Below are 20,630 nucleotides of genomic sequence, written 5' to 3' on the forward strand. Positions count from 1 at the left end.
TGAAACTATTCCAATCAATAGAAAAAGAGGGAATCCTCCCTAACTCATTTTATGAGGCCAGCATCATCCTGATACCAAAGCCTGACAGAGACACAACAAAAAAAGAAAATTTTACACCAATATACCTGATGAACATCAATGCAAAAATCCTCAATAAAATACTGGCAAACCGAATCCAGCAGCACATCAAAAAGCTTATCCACCATGATCAAGTGGGCTTCATCCCTGGGATGCAAGGCTGTTTCAACATATGCAAATCAATAAACGTAATCCAGCATATAAACAGAACCAAAGACAAAAACCACATGATTATCTCAATAGATGCCAAAAAGGCCTTTGACAAAATTCAACAACGCTCCATGCTAAAAACTCTCAATAAATTAGGTATTGATGGGATGTATCTCAAAATAATAAAACTCTCAATAAATTAGGTATTGATGGGATGTATCTCAAAATAATAAAGAGCTATCTATAACAAACCCACAGCCAATATGATACTGAATGGGCAAAAACTAGAAGCATTCCCTTTGAAAACTGGCACAAGACAGGGATGCCCTCTCTCACCACTCCTATTCAACATAGTGGTGGAAGTTCTGGCCAAGGCAATCAGACAGGAGAAGGAAAGAAAGGGTATTCAACTAGGAAAAGAGGAAGTCAAATTGTCCCTGTTTGCAGATGACATGTTTGTATATTTAGAAAACCCCATCTTCTCAGCCCTAAATCTCCTTAAGCTGATAGGCAACTTCAGCAAAATCTCAGGATACAAAATCAATGTGCAAAAATCAAAAGCATTCTTATACACCAATAACAGACAATGAACTCCCATTCACAATTGCTTCAAAGAGAATAAAATACCTAGGAATCCAACTTACAAGGGATGTACTACAAACCACTGCTCAATGAAATAAAAGAGGATACAAACAAATGGAAGAACATTCCATGTTCATGGGTAGGAATAATCAATATCGTGAAAATGGCCATACTGCCAAGGTAATTTATAGATTCAATGCCATCCCCATCAAGCTACCAATGACTTTCTTCACAGAATTGGAAAAAACTACTTTAAAGTTCATAGGGAAGCAAAAAAGAGCCCACGTTGCCAAGTCAATCCTAAGCCAAAAGAACAAAGCTGGAGGCATCACGCTACCTGACTTCAAACTATACTACAAGGCTGCAGTAATCAAAACAGCATGGTACTGGTACCAAAACAGAGATATAGACCAATGGAACAGAACAGAGCCCTCAGAAATAATGCCACATATCTACAACCATCTGATCTTTGACAAACCTGACAAAAACAAGAAATGGAGAAAGGATTCCCTATTTAATAAGTGGTGCTGGGAAAACTGGCTAGCCATATGTAGAAAGCTGAAACTGGATCCCTTCCTTACACCTTATACAAAAATTAATTCAAGATGGATTAAAGACTTAAATGTTAGACCTAAAACCATAAAAACCCTAGAAGAAAACCTAGGCAATACCATTCAGGACATAGGCATGGGCAAGGACTTCATGTCTAAAACACCAAAAGCAATGGCGACAAAAGCCTAAATTGACAAATGGGATCTAATTAAACTAAAGAGCTTCTGTACAGCAAAGGAAACCACTATCATAGTGAACAGGCAACCTACAGAATGGGAGAAAATTTTTGCACTCTACTCATCTGACAAAGGGCTAATATCCAGAATCTACAATGAACTCCAACAAATTTACAAGAAAAAAACAAACAACCCCATCAAAAAGTGGGCAAAGGATATGAACAGACATTTCTCTAAAGAAGACCTTTATGTAGCCAAAAGACACATGAAAAAATGCCTATCATCACTGGCCATCAGAGAAATACAAATAAAAACCACAATGAGATACTATCTCACACCAGTTAGAATGACAATCATTAAAAAGTGAGGAAACAACAGGTGCTGGAGAGGATGTGGAGAAATAGGAACACTTTTACACTGTTGGTGGGACTGTTAACTAGTTCAATAATTGTGGAAGACAGTGTGGCGATTTCTCAGGGATCTTGAACTAGAAATACCATTTGACCCAGCAATCGCATTAGTGGGTATATACCTAAAGGATTATAAATCATGTTGCTATAAAGACACATGCACAGGTATGTTTATTGCGGCACTATTCACAATAGCAAAGACTTGGAACCAAGCCAAACGTCCAACAATGATAGACTGGATTAAGAAAATGTGGCACATATACACCATGGAATACTATGCAGCCATAAAAAATGATGATGAGTTCACGTCCTTTGTAGGGACATGGATAAAGCTGGAAACCATCATTCTCAGCAAACTATCTCAAGGACAAAAAGGCAAACACCACATGTTCTCACTCATAGGTGGGAATTGAACAATGAGAATGCATGGCCACAGGAAGGGGAACATCACACACCAGGGACTGTTGTTGGGTGGGGAAAGGGGGGAGGGATAGCATTGGGAGATATACCTAATGTTGGATGATGAGTTAATGGGTGCAGCACACCAAGATGGCACATGTATACATATGTAACTAACTGGCACGTTGTGCACATGTACCCTAAAACTTAAAGTATAAATAATAATAATAATGTTAAATGTGATTTTCTGATATTGTGTAATAAAATGTGTCAAAATTAGGCAGTTCTGCATAATTCGGTGAACCAGTAATTTCTAAAGACCAATGCAAAATATTAGGAATCTGTGCATGGGTAGAAGAGGCATTGGAACTATAAAATAAGAAATTTTGCTTGTTTTTTGTTTGATCCGTTTTGACAAATGTAATCAGTTGTATAATTACCACCATTCTAATGGATTTTAGTGTAATAGAGTATTAAAAGTTTATTGATAGTTTTCAGATTCCACACAGCAATTCACCTTGAAGAAACTACCATTTGAGTCTTGGTGTAGTATCAAAGAACAGTATTCATAATTGTCTGAAAAGCAGTATTCATCCCTTTCCCAGCTATATTTGTGTGAGGCTGGTTCCTCTTTACATACTCTCTCTCTTTTTTTTTTTTTTTAGATGGAGTCTTGCTCTGTCACCAGGCTGGAGTGTAGTGGTGCAATCTGGGCTCACTGCAGCCTCTGCCTTCCAGGTTCAAGTGATTCCCCTGCCTCAGCCTCTGGAGTAGCTGGGACTACAGGCACATGCCACTACACCTGGCTAATTTTTTGTATTTTTAGTAGAGATGGGGTTTCAGCATGTTGGCCAGGATGATCTTGATCTCCTGACCTTGTGATTCCCCCTGCCTCGGCCTCCCAAAATGCTGGGATTCCAGGCATCAGCCACCGCACCAGGCCACTCTTTACATACTTTAAAACAACTTACTGTACCAGATTGAATGCAGAAGTATTTCATAGTAATAATAACGATAATCTGTCTTCTAGTAAGTCAGATATTTAAAAGATTTACAAAAATATCAAATAATGGCACTCATTTTCACCATCTTTTTAGAAGATTTATTTATTTATTTATTTATGTATTTATTTATTTATTTATTTATTTATTTATTTATTTATTTTGAGACGGAGTCTCACTCTTTCGCCCAGGCTAGAGTGCAGTGGCGCGATCTCGGCTCACTGCAAGCTCTGCCTCCAGGGTTCACACCATTCTCCTGCCTCCCGAGTAGCCTCCTGAGTAGCTGGGACTACAGGCGCCCGCCACCATGCCCGGCTAATTTTTATTTTTAGTAGAGACGGGGTTTCACCGTGTTAGCCAGGATGGTCTCAATCTCCTGACCTCATGATCCGCCCGCCTCGGCCTCCCAAAGTGCTGGGGTTACAGGCGTGAGCCACTGCACCAGGCCAAGATACATTTAATTTTTATAAAATAAGTAACATGTTAACAAACATTGAGTTTATCATGCTTTAAGAAATGAATTAATAAAGTGTTTATCATAACAGGATGCTGAATTTTGTCAAATGTTTTTCTTCTGCATCATTTGAGATAATCTTATGTTTTGATTCTTCATTCTGTTAATGTGGTATATCACATTTATTGATTTGTGCATGTTGAGTCACCCTTGCATCCCAGGGATGGTTTCCACTTGAACCTTTTAATGTGCTGTTGGATTCAGTTTTTGAGTATTTCATTGAGAATTTTTTACATCTATGTTCATCAGGGCCAATGGAGTATAATTTTCTTTACTCATAATATCTTTATCTGGCTTTGGTATGAGGATAATGTTGGCCTTGGAAAATGAATTTGGAAATGTTCTCTTCAATTTTTTGGAAGAGTTTGAGAAGAATTGACATTAATTCTTTAAATGTTTGGTAAAATTCACCAGTAGAGCCATCTGGTCCTGAGCTTGTCTTTTCTGGGAGATTTTTGATTATTGTTTCTACTTCTCTACTCATCATTGTTCTGTACGGATTTTCTATTTCTTCTTGATTAAGTCCTGGTAGGTAGCATGTGTTTGAGAATTTATTCATTTCTTCTAGGTTATCTAATTTGTTGGCATATAACTGTTTATTGTATTCTCTTATGATTCTTTGTGTTGCTGTCTATCAGTTGTAATGTTTTCTCTTTCATTTATAATTTTATCTATTGGATTCTTCCTTTTTCATTGTCTAATTAAAGCTTTGTAAATTTCATTTACCTTTTTAAAAACCCAGGTCTTGGTTTTGTTGATCTTTTCTATTGCTTTTCTCATCTCTATTTTATTTACTTATGCTCTGGTCTTCATTATTTCCTTCCTTCTGCTAACTTTGGGTTAAGTTTGTCCTTCCTTTTCTCGTTCCTTAAAGTTTAAAGTTAGGTTGTTTATTTGTGATTATTCTTTTTTCTTAATGTAAGCATTTATATTATATGCTTACGTACAGTATTTAAAAAGCAGCTCCCTCTTAGAACTGCTTTCATTGCCTCTCATAAGTTTCGATATGTTACGTTTCTCCATTTTTGGTTGTATCAGAGTTTTTAAAATTTACCTTTTGATTTCTTTGACCAATTAATTGTTCAGGAGTGTTTAATTTCCACATATTTGTGAAATTTCCGATTTTCCTCCTATTATTGATTTCTAGTTTCATGTCAAACAATGCCACTCTTTTTATTATCTTTTTAAAAAGATTTAAAAAATGAAATATGTTATGACTAGTATCAGCAAGATGGTGGAATAGGACTTTCCAACACTCATCCATCCTCTCACAGAAACATCAGTTTGAACAACCGTCCGTGCATGGAAATGACTTCACAAGAACTAAGGAAACCAGATGAGAGATTATACCACCTGAGTGTAGCACACAGATAAGAAAATACATTGAAGAGGGTATGAAAGACAATTTCACATTACTTGCATCACCCCAGCCCCAACCCTAGACAGCACAGTGGGGAGAAATACACCCTTTCTATGGCAGAAGGGGAGTGGAGTGAGCAAGTGAGCACCACGCTCTGCCTCAGACTCCAGCCCAGGACCATGCCAGTAAACTCAGTTACAGGCCAGCCCCAATGGCCCCAGGCTTCAGGCCCACTCCAGTGCTAGGCCAGCTCTTGTGGATTCAGGCTCTAGGCTTGTCCCTATGGATCTGAGTGCTAGGCCCATTTCAGTGCCAGGCCAGCCTCTGAATATGCAGGCTGAAGAAGGCCTTCTCCAGTACCAGGTTATCCTCCATGGGTCCAGGCTTTAGGCTGGCCCCTATGGATACAGGCTCCAGGCCTGTCCCTGTAGACCCAATGAGCAGGTCCATGCAAGTGGACCCAGTGCCATGTTGGTCTAGTGGACCCAGAGTCCACCCACTCCAGCAGACCCAAGCTGCAGGCCTGTCCAAGTGAACCAAAGCTCTGGGTCCTACCCTGCAAACCAAAGTGCCAGGCCCACCTACCTGCTGACCCAGACACCAAACTCGCCCAGGCCTGGCCACATACCATGCCAGATGGCCTGCCCAGAATCTCTGTGTGGGCTGATTACTGTAGGGCTTTCCTTGCAAATGCCATTCTGTAAAGACTGGAATATGTGCCTACTTCTTCAAATGTGCAGGCATCAATGCCTGGCCACAGGATCACAAACAATCAGGGAAACATGACATCTCCAAAGGGGCAAAATAAAGCACTAGTTACTGACTCTAAAGGAATAGAGACTTATAAACTGCATGACAAAGAATTCATAAAAGAAGTTACTTTTGTTAACAAACAATGGGTTGATTATAGTTTAAAAAAATAAGTTAATACTTAAATGTTTTTTAGTTCAAATTTCTTTTTCCTTCTAATTTCTAATATAGTAATTACCAACAGATATTTCCTGCATAAACAAAATCTATTCAGAGTCCTCAATACTTTTTTTTTTGAGATGGAGTCACACTCTGTCACCCAGGCTGGAGTGCAGTGACGCAATCTTGGCTCACTGCAAGCTCCTCCTACGGGGTTCACACCATTCTCCTGCCTCAGCCTCCCCAGTAGCTGGGACTACAGGTGCCCACCACCTAATTTTTTTGTATTTTTAGTAGAGACGGGGTTTCACCATGTTAGCCAGGATGGTCTCGATCTCCTGACCTCGTGATCTGACCACCTCGGCCTCCCAAAGTGCTGGGATTACAGGCGTGAGCCACCGCACCTGGCCTAGAGTCCTCAATACTTTTTAAGAGTGTAAAAGGATCCTGAGAACAAAACATTTAAGAACCTTTGCCTTCAGTTATGACAGGGCTACACAGTGAAATCCACCTGGACCACTGAGTGAGCTCTTAGAACACAGCAAGCTTCTTTCAGACTGGTATGTGGAAGAGAAATACACCTCTGTTTTGTTTGAGCCACTTGTGTATTGGTGACCCTTTGGTACAGCATCTTGACCCATACCCTAAGTAATATATTGGTCTAGAAAGTGATCAATGGACACAATTAGAATTGTTCCTCTCCTCAACCCCCAACCAGTATATCCAAATCAAACTTGTATATCTTGACTCTCCCAGATAGAGCCTGAATGGTTGAGCGATGGCTTTTTTCCCTTAACTTTTTAGCAAAATCAGTATGGTACAGCTGTTAATATGAACATGTCAACTCAATTATCCTTCCCATGAAGGGCCTCAAGATTCTGAAAGTGTGGAATTTTTAACAAGTAAATGGCTTATACCCATATTTTGGAATCTTTATTACAGAAGGTTTTAATCTGCATTCTCTTTTTGTTCTCTTAATGTCAGTATGTTTGGTCTAGTTGTTATGGTAGTAATATTTTTCAGAGACAACAATGAGGCCTGTGGTTTAACAAGTATAAGGGTATCATTTGGGACAACGGAATAGTACTGGAATTTGAAATTTTCTGGAAAAATTCATTGCTGTTGGTCATCATGCTTATAACAAAAGTCCCTGGAATATGGGAATCACATTTCACTAATTTCTCTTTACTGGACTTTGCAGTCGATATAATTGATTTGCTAGGATGCTCTTTAACAATAGCATAGCTTTTCTACTCTGTAAACTTAGGAAGATATAAATGCTCACAAGTCCCGATTACTCAAGAGAGGAGAGGAAACCTCCTGCTCCTTTGCCAATTTCCCTCTTTTCTAAACCATGTTAAGTTTTTAAAATCTTATCACTTACTTGTTTAAAATATCATGAATGACTACCTATTTTCTCCATGATCGAGTCTAACTTCCAATCTGGGCATTTAAGACTCTTCATAATTTGGCTTTATTCTACCCTACCACTGGTATTCTTGACAGGTGATACAAAGCCCTGTAGACTACTGAGTTCATAAAGGAGGAAAAGAGGGAGGAGTGTAGCTTTCTTAATCAGATACTATAAATAGTCTTTAAAAAAAAAAAACACCCTTTATTCTTTTGTCCCCAATTGTACTCATCTGTAACACTAGAACCCTGATTAAAATTAACTCTGCCTACTTTGAATCTTTATCTAACAGCGAGCATCATTGGAGAAAATTGAGCAACTGTGCTTTCTTCCTTTAAAATTGTAACTACAGATCTAAAATGGGCACTCAACATAGACTGTCAATCCTACTAACGTCTTTCCTACATTCACTCTCCCACTAACTGAGGTGACATTTTTTTGTCTTCTAACTTCCTCAGCTGATGGCATTGCCTTGTAATTTATTTTTGAAAGAATAGATAAAAACTGACATGTATCTGGTCACTCATTTTTTACCTTCTTTCCTTTTATGCTGGGAGAATTGTCCTCAGTTCATATCTAAGGACTACCCTTCTCACCACATCCTGTTATTTATACTTGAAGATCATCCCGTGAAATGGGAGAGAGCATTTCTATGCTCTCCAGAACACAATTTATCACACACCCTCGTTCCTTGTGCCACAGATATATTGACTTCTTTCTGTTTTTTGAAATTTCTGTCTCTGGTCTCTTGCACTTGACCTTTTCTCTGCTTGGAACAGACAATGCTCCTTTAAGTTTCACACCCGATGTTACTTGTCATCACCTCACAGAAACCTTCCTTGACAATATTAGCTAAAGTAGGCTTCTGTATTAATTTTCTAGGGTTGCCATAACAAAGTACCACAGACTCGGTAGGTGAACAACAGAAATTTATGTTCTCACAGTTCTGGAGGCTAGAAGTTTGAAATCAAAGTGTTGTCAGATTTAGTTTATTCTAAGGCCTCTCTCTTTGGCTTGTAGCTGGTCATCTTGTCACTGTGTCTTCACATGGTCTTCCCTCTGTGTCTGTGTCCAAATCCCCTCTTCTTGTAAGTACATCAGTCATACTAGAATAGACTGGAATAGCCCATCCTAATGAAATCATTTTAACTTAATTATCTCTTTAAATATCCTGTCTCCAAAATAGTTACATTCTGAGGTACTAGGGGTTAGGATTTCAATATATGAATATTAGGAGGACACAGTTCTGCTCATAACCGCTTTCCCATTGTGCTATTTTTTCCCAGTATTTGTCACTCTTAGAATTTGAATTATTTCTCTATTTTTTTAATGCATCTCTCTCCTTCACTAGACTATATGCTCTAAGAATGGAGAGTCTTAGCATATTAGTCCATTCTGCATCACGGTAAAAGAATATGTGAGACTAGGTAATTTATAAACAAAAGAGGTTTATTTGGTTCATGGTTCTGCAGGCTGTACAAGAAGCATGGCACCAGCATCTGCTTCTGGTGAAGCCTCAGGAAGCTTTCAATCATGGAGGAAGGCAAAGGGGAGCTGTCATATCATATGGCAAGAGACGGAGCAAGAGGGATGTCAAGCTCTTTCAACCAATCAGCTCTTGCATGAACTCATTACTGTAGGGAGTCTACCAAGCCACTCATGAAGGATACACCCCCCTTTGTCTACATACTTCCCACCAAGCCCCACTTCCAGCATTGGAGATCACATTTTAATATGAGATTTGGAGGGGACAAACATCCAAATTATATCACACATCATTGAATATTCCTTTCTGTTGTTCTTGAACTGCCTAATGTCTTCATATGTGTGCTCTTTCTAGTGAGATTTGATGTCCCCAAGGGTATCAACCATCATTTATATATTTTGATTCTGGGTATGCTGTAGAGCTTTATGTTATAATAAAGCTGAATTTTGTTTTTTTTTTCCCCAGAAGAAAGAGAAAAAAATGCTAAAGCTTTCTTTTTTTCTCTTTTAAAAATAATTTCAACTTCTATTTTAGAGTTAGGTGGTACATGTGTAGGTTTGTTATCTGAGTACATGGCATGATGCTGAGGTTTGGGGTACGATTGAGCCCATCACCTAGGTACTGAGCACAGTACCCAATAGTTTTTCAACCCTTTCCCTGCCCCTTCTTCCCTCTGGCAGTCCCAGTGTATATTATTGCCACCTTTTTTGTCCATGAGTCCCCAGTGTTTATCTCCCACTTATAAGTGAGAAAATGTGGTATTTAATTTTCTGTTCCTGTGTTAGTTCACTTAGGAGAATGGCCTCCAAATACATAAATATTGCTACAAAGGACATGATTTTGTTCCTTCTTATGGCTATGTAGTATTCCATGGTGTATATGTACTACTTTTTTTTTTCTTTTTTTTTTTTTTGAGACGGAGTCTCGCTTTGTCACCCAGGCTAGAGTGCTGGAGTGCAGTGGCACAATCTTGGCTCACTGCAACCTCCACTTCCTGGGTTCAAGTGATTCTCTTGCCTCAGCCTCCCCGGTAGCTGGGATTACAGATGCGTGCCACCAAGCCCAACTAATTTTTTGTATTTTTAATAGAGACGGGGTTTCACCATGTTATCTGGGGTGGTCTTGATCTCCTGACCTCGTGATCCACCCATCTTGGCCTCTCAAAGTGGTGGGATTACAGGCATGAGCCACCGCGCCCGGCCCCGTACCACATTTTTAAAATCCAATCCAGCATTGATGGGCACCTAGGTTGATTCCATGTCTTTGCTATTGTGACTAGTGCTGTGGCGAACATATGAGTGCATGTGTCTTTGCAGTAGAATGATTTATTTCCTTTTGGATAAATACCCAGTAATGAGATTGCTGGGTTGAATGGTAGTTCTGTTTCAAGTTCTTTAAGAAACCTCCAAACTGCTTTCCACAGTAGCTGAACTACTTTATGTTTCCACCAACAGTGCATAAGCATTCTCTTTTCTCCACAGCCTCACCAACATCTGTGAGTTTTTTTTTTTAACTTTTTAATAATAGCTATTCTGACTGGTATGAGATGATATCTCATTGTGGTTTTGATTTGCAATTCTCTGAGGATTAGTGACATTGAGCATTTTTTCATGTTTGTTGGCTGCTTGGATGTCTTCTTTTGTGAAGTGTCTGTTTATATTTTTTTGCCCATTTTTAAATGGAGTTATCTGTTTTTTGCTGGTAAAATTGTTTAAGTTCCTTATAGATTCTAGATATTAGACCTTTGTTGAATGCATAGTTTCTGAATAATATCTCCCATTCTGTAAGTTGTCTGTTTACTCTGTTGATAGTTTCTTTTGCTGTGCAGAAGCTCTTTAGTTTAATCAGTTCCCACTTGTCATTTTTTGTTTGTGTTGCAATTGCTTTTGGGGGCTTAGTCATAAATTCTTTCCCAAGGCCAATGTCCAGAATGATGTTTCTTAGGTTTTCTTCTAGGATTCTTATAATTTGAGGTCTTACATTAAAAAGTCTTTAATGTAACGAGGTAATTTTTGAATATGGTGAAAAACAGAAATCCAGTTTCATTCGTTTGTGTATGGATAGCCAGCTATCCCATCATCATTTATTGAATAGGGCATCGTTTCCTCATTGCTTATTTTTGTCAACTTTGTAAAAGGTCAGATGACTGTAGGTTTGCAACTTTCTGGGTTCTCTATTCTATTCCATTGCTCTGAGTGTCTGCTTTTGCACCAGTACCGTGTTACTGTAGCCTTACAGTATATTTTGAAGTTGTGAAGACTTTAACTTTGTTCTTTTTGCTTAGGATTGTTTTGCTTAGGATTGTTTTGGCTACTCAAGCTCTTTTTTGGCTCTACATGAATTTTCTTTTCTTTTTTTTTTTTTTTTTTTTTTTGAGACGGAGTCTTGCTCCATCGCCCAGGCTGGAGTGCAGTGGCGCAATCTCGGCTCACTGCAAGCTCCGCCTCCCGGGTTCACTTCACGCCATTCTCCTGCCTCAGCCTCCTGAGTAGCTGGGATTACAGGCGCCTGCCACTACGCCTGGCTAATTTTTTGTACTTTTTTAGTAGAGACGAGGTTTCACCATGTTAGCCAGGATGGTCTTGATCTCCTGACCTCATGATCCACCTGCCTCGGCCTCCAAAAGTGCTGGGATTACAGGCGTGAGCCACCATGCCCGGCCCTCTATATGAATTTTCAAATGGTTTTTAATGGTTCTGTGCAAAGTGACATTGGTAGTTTAACGGAATAGCATTGAATCTGTAGATCTCTTTGGGTAGTATGGCCATTTTAATATTGATTCTTCCAATCCATAAGCATGGAATGTTTTTCCATTTGTTTGTGTAATCTATGATTCCTTTCAGTAGTGTTTTGTAGTTCTCCTCATGGAGCTCCTTCACCTCCTTGGTTAGGTGTATTCCTAGGTATTTTAAATTTTTGTGAGTATTATAAATGGGATTGAATTCTTGATTTGGCTCTCAGCTTGCACATTATTGGCGCATAGAAATGCTACTGATGTACAGTGTACATTGATTTTGTATCCTGAAACTTTACTGAAGTAGTTTATCAGTTCCAGAAGCCTTTTGACAGAGTCTTTAAGGTTTTCTAAATATAGATTCATTTTCCAGAAGGGAGTTTGATTTCTTCTTTTCCTGTTTGGATGCCTCTTATTTCTTTCCTTTGCGTGATTGCTCTGGCTAGCACTTCAAGTACTATGTTGAATAGGAATAGTGGGAGTGGGCTTCTTTGTCTTGTTCCAGTTCTCAAAAGAAATGCTTCCAAATTTTGCCTGTTCAGTCTGATGTTGGTTTGTCATAGATGCTCTTATTATTTTGAGGTATGTTCCTTCAATGCCTAGTTTGTTGAGGGTTTTTATCATGAAGGGATGTTGAATTTTATTGAAAGCTTTTTCCATTTATCTGTTGAGATGATGATATGGTTTTTGTTTGTAATTCTGTTTATGTGGTGAATCACATTTATGGATTTGCATATGTCAAACTACCTTTGCATTCTGGGAATGAAGCCTATTTGATCATGGTGAATTAACTTTTTGATATGCTGTTGGATTCAGTTTGCTAGTATTTTGTTGAGAATTTTTGCATCTATGTTCATCAGGGATATTGCCCCGTAATTTCTTTTTTCACTGTGTCTTTGCCAGGTTTTGGTATCAGGCTGATACTGACTTTGTAGAATGAGTTAGGGAGAAGTCCTTCATCCGATTTTTTTAAAATACTTTCAGTAGAATTGGTACCATTTCTTCATTGTACATCTGATAGAATTTTGATGTGAATCCATCTGGTCTGGAATTTTTTTGGCTGGTAGATTTTTTTCTTACTGATTACATTTCAGAACTTGATACTGGTCTGTTCTGAGTTTCACTTTCTTCCTGATTCAGTCTTGAGAGCTTGTGTGTTTCCAGTTATTTATCCATTTCCTCTAGATTTTCTAGTTTGTGTGCAGAGGTTTTCATAATAGTTTTTGAGGATTTTTTGTATTTTTGTTGGATTGATGGTAATTTCGCTTTTGTTGTTTCTGATTGTGCTTGTTTGGATCTTTTCTCTTTTCTTTGTTAATTTAGCCTGTGGTTTATCAATCTTGTTTATCCTTTTGAAGAACCACCTTTTGCTTTTGTTGAATTTTTGTGTGATTTTTTTGGGTCTCAATTTTGTACAGTTCTGCGCTGATTTTAGTTATTTTTTTTTTCTTCTGCCAGTTTGGGGTTAGTATGTTTTCGTTTTTCTAGTTCCTCTAGGTGTGATGTTAGATTGTTAATTTGAGATTTAACTTTCGAGGTAGGCATTTAGCACTATAAAATTTTCTCATAACACTGCTTTTGCTGCATCATAGAGAATTTGGTATGTTGTATCTCTATTTTCATTTATTTCAAATAATTTTTTTATTTCTGCCTTAATTTTGTTGTTTACTCAGAAGTCATTCAGGAACAAGTTGTTTAATTTCCATGAAATTGTATGGTTTTGAGGGATCTTGGTATTGACTTCTATCTTTATTCCACTGTTGTCTGAGAGATTGCTGGTATAATTTCCTTTCTTTCAAATTTATTGAGACTGGCTTTATGGCCAAGCATGTTGTTAATCTTGGAGTATGTTCTATGTGGAGATGAGGAGATTGTATAGTCTGTGGTTGAACAAAGTATTCTGTAGATATATATTAGCGTCAATTGGTCAAGTGTTAAATTTAAATTTAGAATTTGTTTGGTAGTTTTCTGCCTCAATGATCTGTCCAATGCTGTCAGTGAAATGTTGAAGTCTTTAATTATTATTTTGTGACCGTCTCAGTCTTTTCATGGGTCCAGAAGTACTTATTTTATGAATTTGTATGCTCCAATGTTGGGTGCAGGTATATTTAGGATAGTTAGGTCTTCTTGTTGAATAGAACCTTTTATCATTATGTAATGCCTTTCTTTTTCTACCCCCCCTTTGTTTTTACTGATGTTGGTTTAAAGTCTATTTTATTTATATATGAATAGTGACCCCTGCTCTTTTTTGTTTTCCATTTGTGTGGTAGATCTTTCTCCAGCCCTTTACTTTGATCCTATGGGTGTCATTATGTGTGAGATTGGTTTCTTGAAGACAGCAGTGGATGGGTCTTGTTTTTTAGCCCAACTTGCCACTTTGTGCCTTTTATGTGGAGTACTTAAACCACCTACATTCAAGTTTAACATTGATTTGTTAGGTTTTGATCTTACTGTGAATTTGTTAGCTTGTTGCTTTGTAGTTTCTATTGTGTGACTGCCCAATAGTGTATGTGGTCTATGTACTTAAGTATGTTTTGTGGTCATAGGTATTGTTCTTTCATTTCCATGCTTAGAACTCCCTTAAGGATCTCTTGTAAGGCCGGTCTAGTGGTAATACATTCTCTTAGTGCATAGTTGTCTGGAAAAGATTTTATTTCTTCCTCACTTACAAAGTTTAGTTTTGTAGGATATGAAATTCTTGGTTGGAATTTCTAGTCATTAAGAATGCTGAAAATAAAATCTCCTCTGTATAGTAAGGTTTCTGCTGAGAAGTCTGCTGTTAGCCTAATCGGGTTCCCCTGTACATGATCTGACCTTTTTTTTCCTAGCTGCCTTTAGGATTTTTTTCTTTAGCATTGATCTTGCACAGTCTGGTGACTATATGCCTTGGTGCTGTTTATTTTGTATAATATCTAGGAGGTTTTCTTTGGATTTCTTGTATCTGAATGTCTACCTCTCTAGTAAGATGAAGGAAACTTTCTTGAATTATTCCCTAAACTACATTTTCCAAGTTGTTTACTTTTTCTCCTTATCTCTCAGGAATGTCAATAATTCATAGGTTTGGTTGGTTTACATAATCCTTTTCTCAAACAGTTCTTTTCTTAAAAATTCTTTTTTCTTTATTTTTTTCTAACTGTCAGCTTGAAAGACTGATCTTCATGCTCTGAAATTCTTTCTTCTGCTTTGTCCAGTTTATTGATAAAGATTTCAATTGTATTTTAAAATTCCTTAAGTAAGATTTTCTTTTCTTTTCCCTTCTTTTCTCTTCTTTTTGTTTTAGAGATGGGGACTCACTCTGCCTCCCAGGCTGGAGTTCAGTGACACAATCATAGCTCATTGCAGCCTTGAACTCCTGGGCTCAAGTGATCCTCCTGCCTCAGCCTCCAAAATAACTGGGACTATAGCTGTGCATTGCAATACCTGGTTGAAAGTGAGTTTTTCAATCCCAGAGCTCTGATTGATTCTTTTAAAAATACTTATCTCTTCATTCATTTCCTGGATTGCTTTAGAAGTTTCTTTGTGTTGATTTTCAACCTTGTCTTGGATCTCATTACTCTTCCTTGTAATCCATGCTTTGAATTCTTTATCTGTCATTTCTGAGTTTTCATTTTGGTTAGTGACCATTTCTGGAGAGCTAGTGTGATTCTTTGGTGGTATAAGTATATTCAGATTTCTCGTGGTATCAGAATTCTTGCAGTGGTTCCTTCTCATCTGGAGATACTGGAACTTCTAATTTTTATAATTATTTCATGCAGGTAGGAGTCTTCTCTTTTTCCTTCCCTATAATTTTTTTTATTTCCCTTTCCCTTTTTCCTCCTTCATAGAGGGTGTAACTGTAGAAAATGCTCTGTAGAGTCTTTTGGCTTTGTTTCTATATCCTATGTACTTTTGTTAGCAGGGTTTATGTTGGGCTGTGCCGTTCAACCTATAAGCCAGGAAATCATGCTTATAGGTAACAGCCAGATTGTGGCCAACATGCTGGGTATATATTTGATCCTTGTTTACTGGAAGAAACTCTCTGTTGCCTCAGGAAGTGGGTTGATTCATGGAGTGCACAGTGGTTTGAGCTCTCTGCTCAGTTGCAGGAGAAAGGGGGCCAAGATGGTCAGAGCCAGACCAGGCATATCCATCTATGGGTCCCCCAATTGCAGGCACAAGCACCAGCTCTGAGGAAGAATCCAGTGGGTGGTGACTAAGTGCCCAGAGGTGTGCTTAGGTTTAGTGTTGGGAAATCTCGTCATTCCCAAGTTCTCTGCATAGGGAAGCAGGCAGCCTTAACTAATCCGGGAGAGTGAGTGCTCTAGATGCCTCAAGATCTGCGTGGGCATAGAGTAGAAAGCCCTCCACCCCCACCTACACCAAGATCTTTGTGCAGGCAGGGTGGGGCGGCTCAGGCTGCTGAACCAGGCAAGCAGGTGCTCTGAATGCCTTCAGATATGCCTGTTTTTGAAGCAGGGAAGGTCTTCCTATAACAGAATTTCTACACAGGAAGGGTGGGGTGGGTCAGGCTGCTGCTCCAGGTGAGTAGGTACTCCAAATGCCTAGATATCTGCCTGGTCATGGAGTGGAGACGGCCCTCCTGGACCAGGATCTCTGTGCAGCAAAGGTCGGGCAACTTAGGCTGCTGACCCAGGTGAGGAAGTGCTCTGAATGTCTGGAGATCTGCCTACATGTGGAGTGGAGAGGGCCCCAATATTAGGCTATCTCAGGCTGCTGATCAAGATGAGGAAGTGGTCTAAATGCCTGGAGATCTGCCTGGGAGTAGAGTGGAGAGGGCCCTGCTTCACTATGATCTCAGTGGAGCAGGCTGGTGCACCCAGCAATGGCACACTCAGACCAGTTTCAGGTCATCAAGGTGGCCCTGGCTGCAAATCTCATCACCCCAAAGAAATTGCAGCGGTAGCAGCTCTCCTCCCACCCCACGCCTGTAATGGGGGAGAGCACAATTCCAGGATCTACTCCTGAGGTACTTTCCACAGTCCTAGCTGTGGGGTCCCCTACCCTGTTGCAGAGCAGGTGCTCCAATCTCTGGCCCAAGAGTAAAATGCCTGTGCAGCCATGATGCTGTGTTACCAAAGAATAGCTGATTTTGTATGCACTCAGAATAAAAATGACATTCTCCTCTTGGTTCTGGTCTGGGAAAATGTCTACAGCTTTTCCCAATGTCTTTCTCTCACAGTATGTCCAAGCTTCTCCCCATGTTAGCTCCAGAGCTTGGGGGAAACAAAATGTTCTCCCTGGCCTGGGTTGCTGAGATTCTTAGGGGAAAGGTGAGTCATAGAAGGAGGTTCTCTGCCTCTCTCACATACTAGGGCTTCAGTCAGTTTTATCAGCTGTACCTACATAGGGGCCATTTGCCTATGTTCTCCTCCTCAGGATCTAGTGTCCTTCATGATTCTGGTAGATTTCCTTTTTCCTTCCTAAATTAAAGTTCACAGAGTTGATATATATGCACTATCTTTCTATTTCCAAGTGGCTGAGGCATGCTAAAAGCCCCTCATCCACCATCTTGAGGGAAAAAACCCCAAGGACTAAAGCTGACATTAACAGACTTGGATGCTATTTCTATTCCTCATTTAGCAGCAAAGTAGGAATCTCTGGACAAGAAATTATGAGTGAGTTGGTAGCTCCATGTGGTGTGCTTTCTGAAGCATGAAGAAAAATTCTGCCTTAATTACACATTCCTGGCCCATTCTTTCCTCCACATTTGCAGATGGTCTAAAATTTCTTTAATGGCAACTTTGTGAGAAACTTTTATGTTGAAAAATAAAGCAAGGTGTTTTAAATGCAAATATCCTCAGCGGAGGCAAAGCAATGATTTATCTTTACATATCCTGACTGATAACTTGTCTTTTCTAGAAAACAGACTTATTGGAGTGTGGAAAAGGACTGGATGGCTGAGGTGGGAAAAACATGCTGAGAAAGGAAGCTGAGGACATGATTTAAACTTCAGCCTCTCAATCCTGACCTGGCCTATCATGCTGAAGAATAAGATGTTGCCTTGAGTTAGAATCAGGTGTGGCTAAGTCTCTGGTTTAAGGTGGTTCAATCACTCTAGCAATGTGAGCCACGTGACCTTAGGAAAGTTATTTCTTTGTATTTGAGAACCCCCATTTGTAAAATCGGTTACTTCCAGGTTATTGTGAGGATCAAATTAATGTTTAATAAATATTAACTGCTACTGCAGGGCCCCTTTCTTAATTTAAAGCATTCTCACTGTAAGTAAGAATAAACACATTGTCTTAGGAGTGTTGTAGAAGGTGGGGGATCAAGTTAACTGATTTATACATAAGTGATTGCCATTCCTTCCCTATATGCTTTCTTATTAAGGGTAGTGGTCCCCAAACTTTTGGAGAGGAGATGCTACTTTTTATTTTCCACACACTTTGAAGTTACTAGGATGTAAATTAGAAGAGAGGTGTAGATATTGAAAAATCTCTGGGCAAGTTTAGGTGACCATGGAGTGATGTGATAATGTTGTCTCTCAGAGTGAAATTACCCCTGAGAGATATCAGAAAGAGGTAGCTTTTCATCACTGGGAATTCTATCAAGCTATGGAAAGGAGGCTAATCCTAAAAAAAAAAGGAGGTCTAACATTATTTTCATTTTTGAGTAAACTATAGCCAAGTGAACTGACTTGAATGAAAATCCCATAGATGAACTCTAAATCAAGGGCTCTTTTGATGGCTTTATTCGGCCTTTCCCACAGACTTCAGAAGTGAGTTGGGCTGCAAGAGTGCCAAAACGAAAGAATGTTGTAGAAGTCCATGTGGGACCTCTTAGAGGTAGAGTTGACCTCTCATGTAGGGTAGGGATGACCTTGTAAATAGTTTAGAAATACAATGTTTACATTACATCAATATTTTCATAGGCCCTACCTACTTTGCGGCCAATTTTATGCTCTGGAGACACACACTACTTCCTGCCAGCTACCCAAACAGCCTTGAAGCAGTGGGCATAATGACTCATGGTCATGTAACATTCTTTTCAGACACATATCAGCATATTTGTTATTACATTACTGCCCAAACACCCACAGAATCCCGGGAGGTAAAATAGGATTAGTGTTGAAGAATTTAGTCCCACCCATTTCTCTTTTATTCAAATCAAACTTTCAAAATGATCACTGTTGAGGGTTCATTTTTGCTTCTAGTAAGGGATATGGTAAAGATGTGTGATCAGGCTGGTCTCAGTCTTTGGAGTCAAGCCATATTCTGGAACTATTTTATTTGGAAACCACACCTAAATCATAGCAAGGAAGTCATCCGATATGAACCATATGATCCAACTTGCTGGTGTTAAGGAGCTGGCATTACATAGCACAGCACAGAATGGGAAACAAGAGGATATCATATAAGATGTCCATTAGGTATTCAAGATAGGTAAGTGGTTTGCTTGCAGCTGAAGCTGGTAATTTATTTTGAATAAAATGGTCAGATTCACCTGTCTCAGCCATAAATCTCATGCCATAAATCATGGCTAATGACCAGATTCTTCTGCATGATTTCCTTAACTGACCTGTAGATAGCATAAAGTATATGTAATATTTACAGTGCATATCGGATTAAGGGAGCAGCTACTTTATGTCAACAACAGGGCCACAAAGTACTAACACACACTGAGAGTCCATTACATGGGCATTGATTAATTTCATTGAATTTTTTTAAGTGCTAAAAGTGTTTTAGTAGTCCCTGAAATATTTATTCTCTTGCTTTTCAGAGCAATAGAGATATTCATTTATTCATTCATTTGCTAAATGAATGAATTAATGATTATGTATTAAAAATATCTAATCTGAGCTCCCACTCTAATCCTTACTTAGCTGAGTGAAATTTTGCAGTTAACCTTTCTGCCTCACTTTCCTCATATGTAAATAGGAAAATAATTGTATTTATCTCCTGAGGTTGTTGTCATGATTAAATGAATAAATACATATGAAGTGCTTAGAACAGCTCTAAACATGACAATAAAATTTATTTATTTTTTGGTATTGGAGACACAATGATTATACTGCTGCCTACCAAATTACCCTAAAACTTAGTGGCTTAAAACATCACTTCTTTACTATCTCATAGTATCCATGGGCCAGAAATCTGAGCATGGCTTACTTGGGACCACTATTTCACAGGCTAAAATTAAGGGGTCCACTGGGCTTAATTGAGGAAAAACCTGCCTCCAAACTTACATACATAATTGCAGGATTTACTTTGTTGATTGCTGTTGGGCAGTGATTGCCCTCAATTCTTTGCCATTTGCATCCTTTCAGCATGGCAGCTTGCTTTGTCAAAGCATGCAACTTGAGAAGCTAATAGAGTCAGCTAGCAAGACACAACTCACAGTCTTTTATAACCTAATTATGGAAATGATATTCCATCACTTTTGCCATATTTATTTTAGGTGAGTCACTAGGTCCAGCCCATGCTCAAATGGAGAGTATGATACAACAGTATGAATACCAGGATTTGTGGATCACTGGGAGCCATGTGAAAAGCTGCCTATCACGATGGTGAACAACATAAACATGAAGATTTTGTTTGTTAGGGGAGACAGATATAAAATACAAATACAATATTCATTACATATTTTGATAAGTACTATGGATTAGAAATATAATGTTTGATGACAAATTACAATACTGGTACTTGATTTGAGTTGGAGTATTTCAAATGAAGCCATCTCTGAGGAAATAATTTTTAATTTCAGATTTGAAGGATGAGTGAAACTACTGAGAGGTAGAGCAGGAAAACAGACTAGTCTCCTTGGAAGAGTGAACAGATGACACGTAGGCCCTGAGACGGGTGAGCACCTATGCATGGTCACTCCATGTAGCTTGGGTTCTCAGAGCATGGTGGCTAGTTTCTGAGATAG

The sequence above is a fragment of the Hylobates moloch genome, unplaced genomic scaffold (assembly GCF_009828535.3).
Source record: "Hylobates moloch isolate HMO894 unplaced genomic scaffold, HMol_V3 SCAFFOLD_1, whole genome shotgun sequence".
NCBI classification, from domain to species: Eukaryota; Metazoa; Chordata; class Mammalia; order Primates; family Hylobatidae; genus Hylobates; species Hylobates moloch.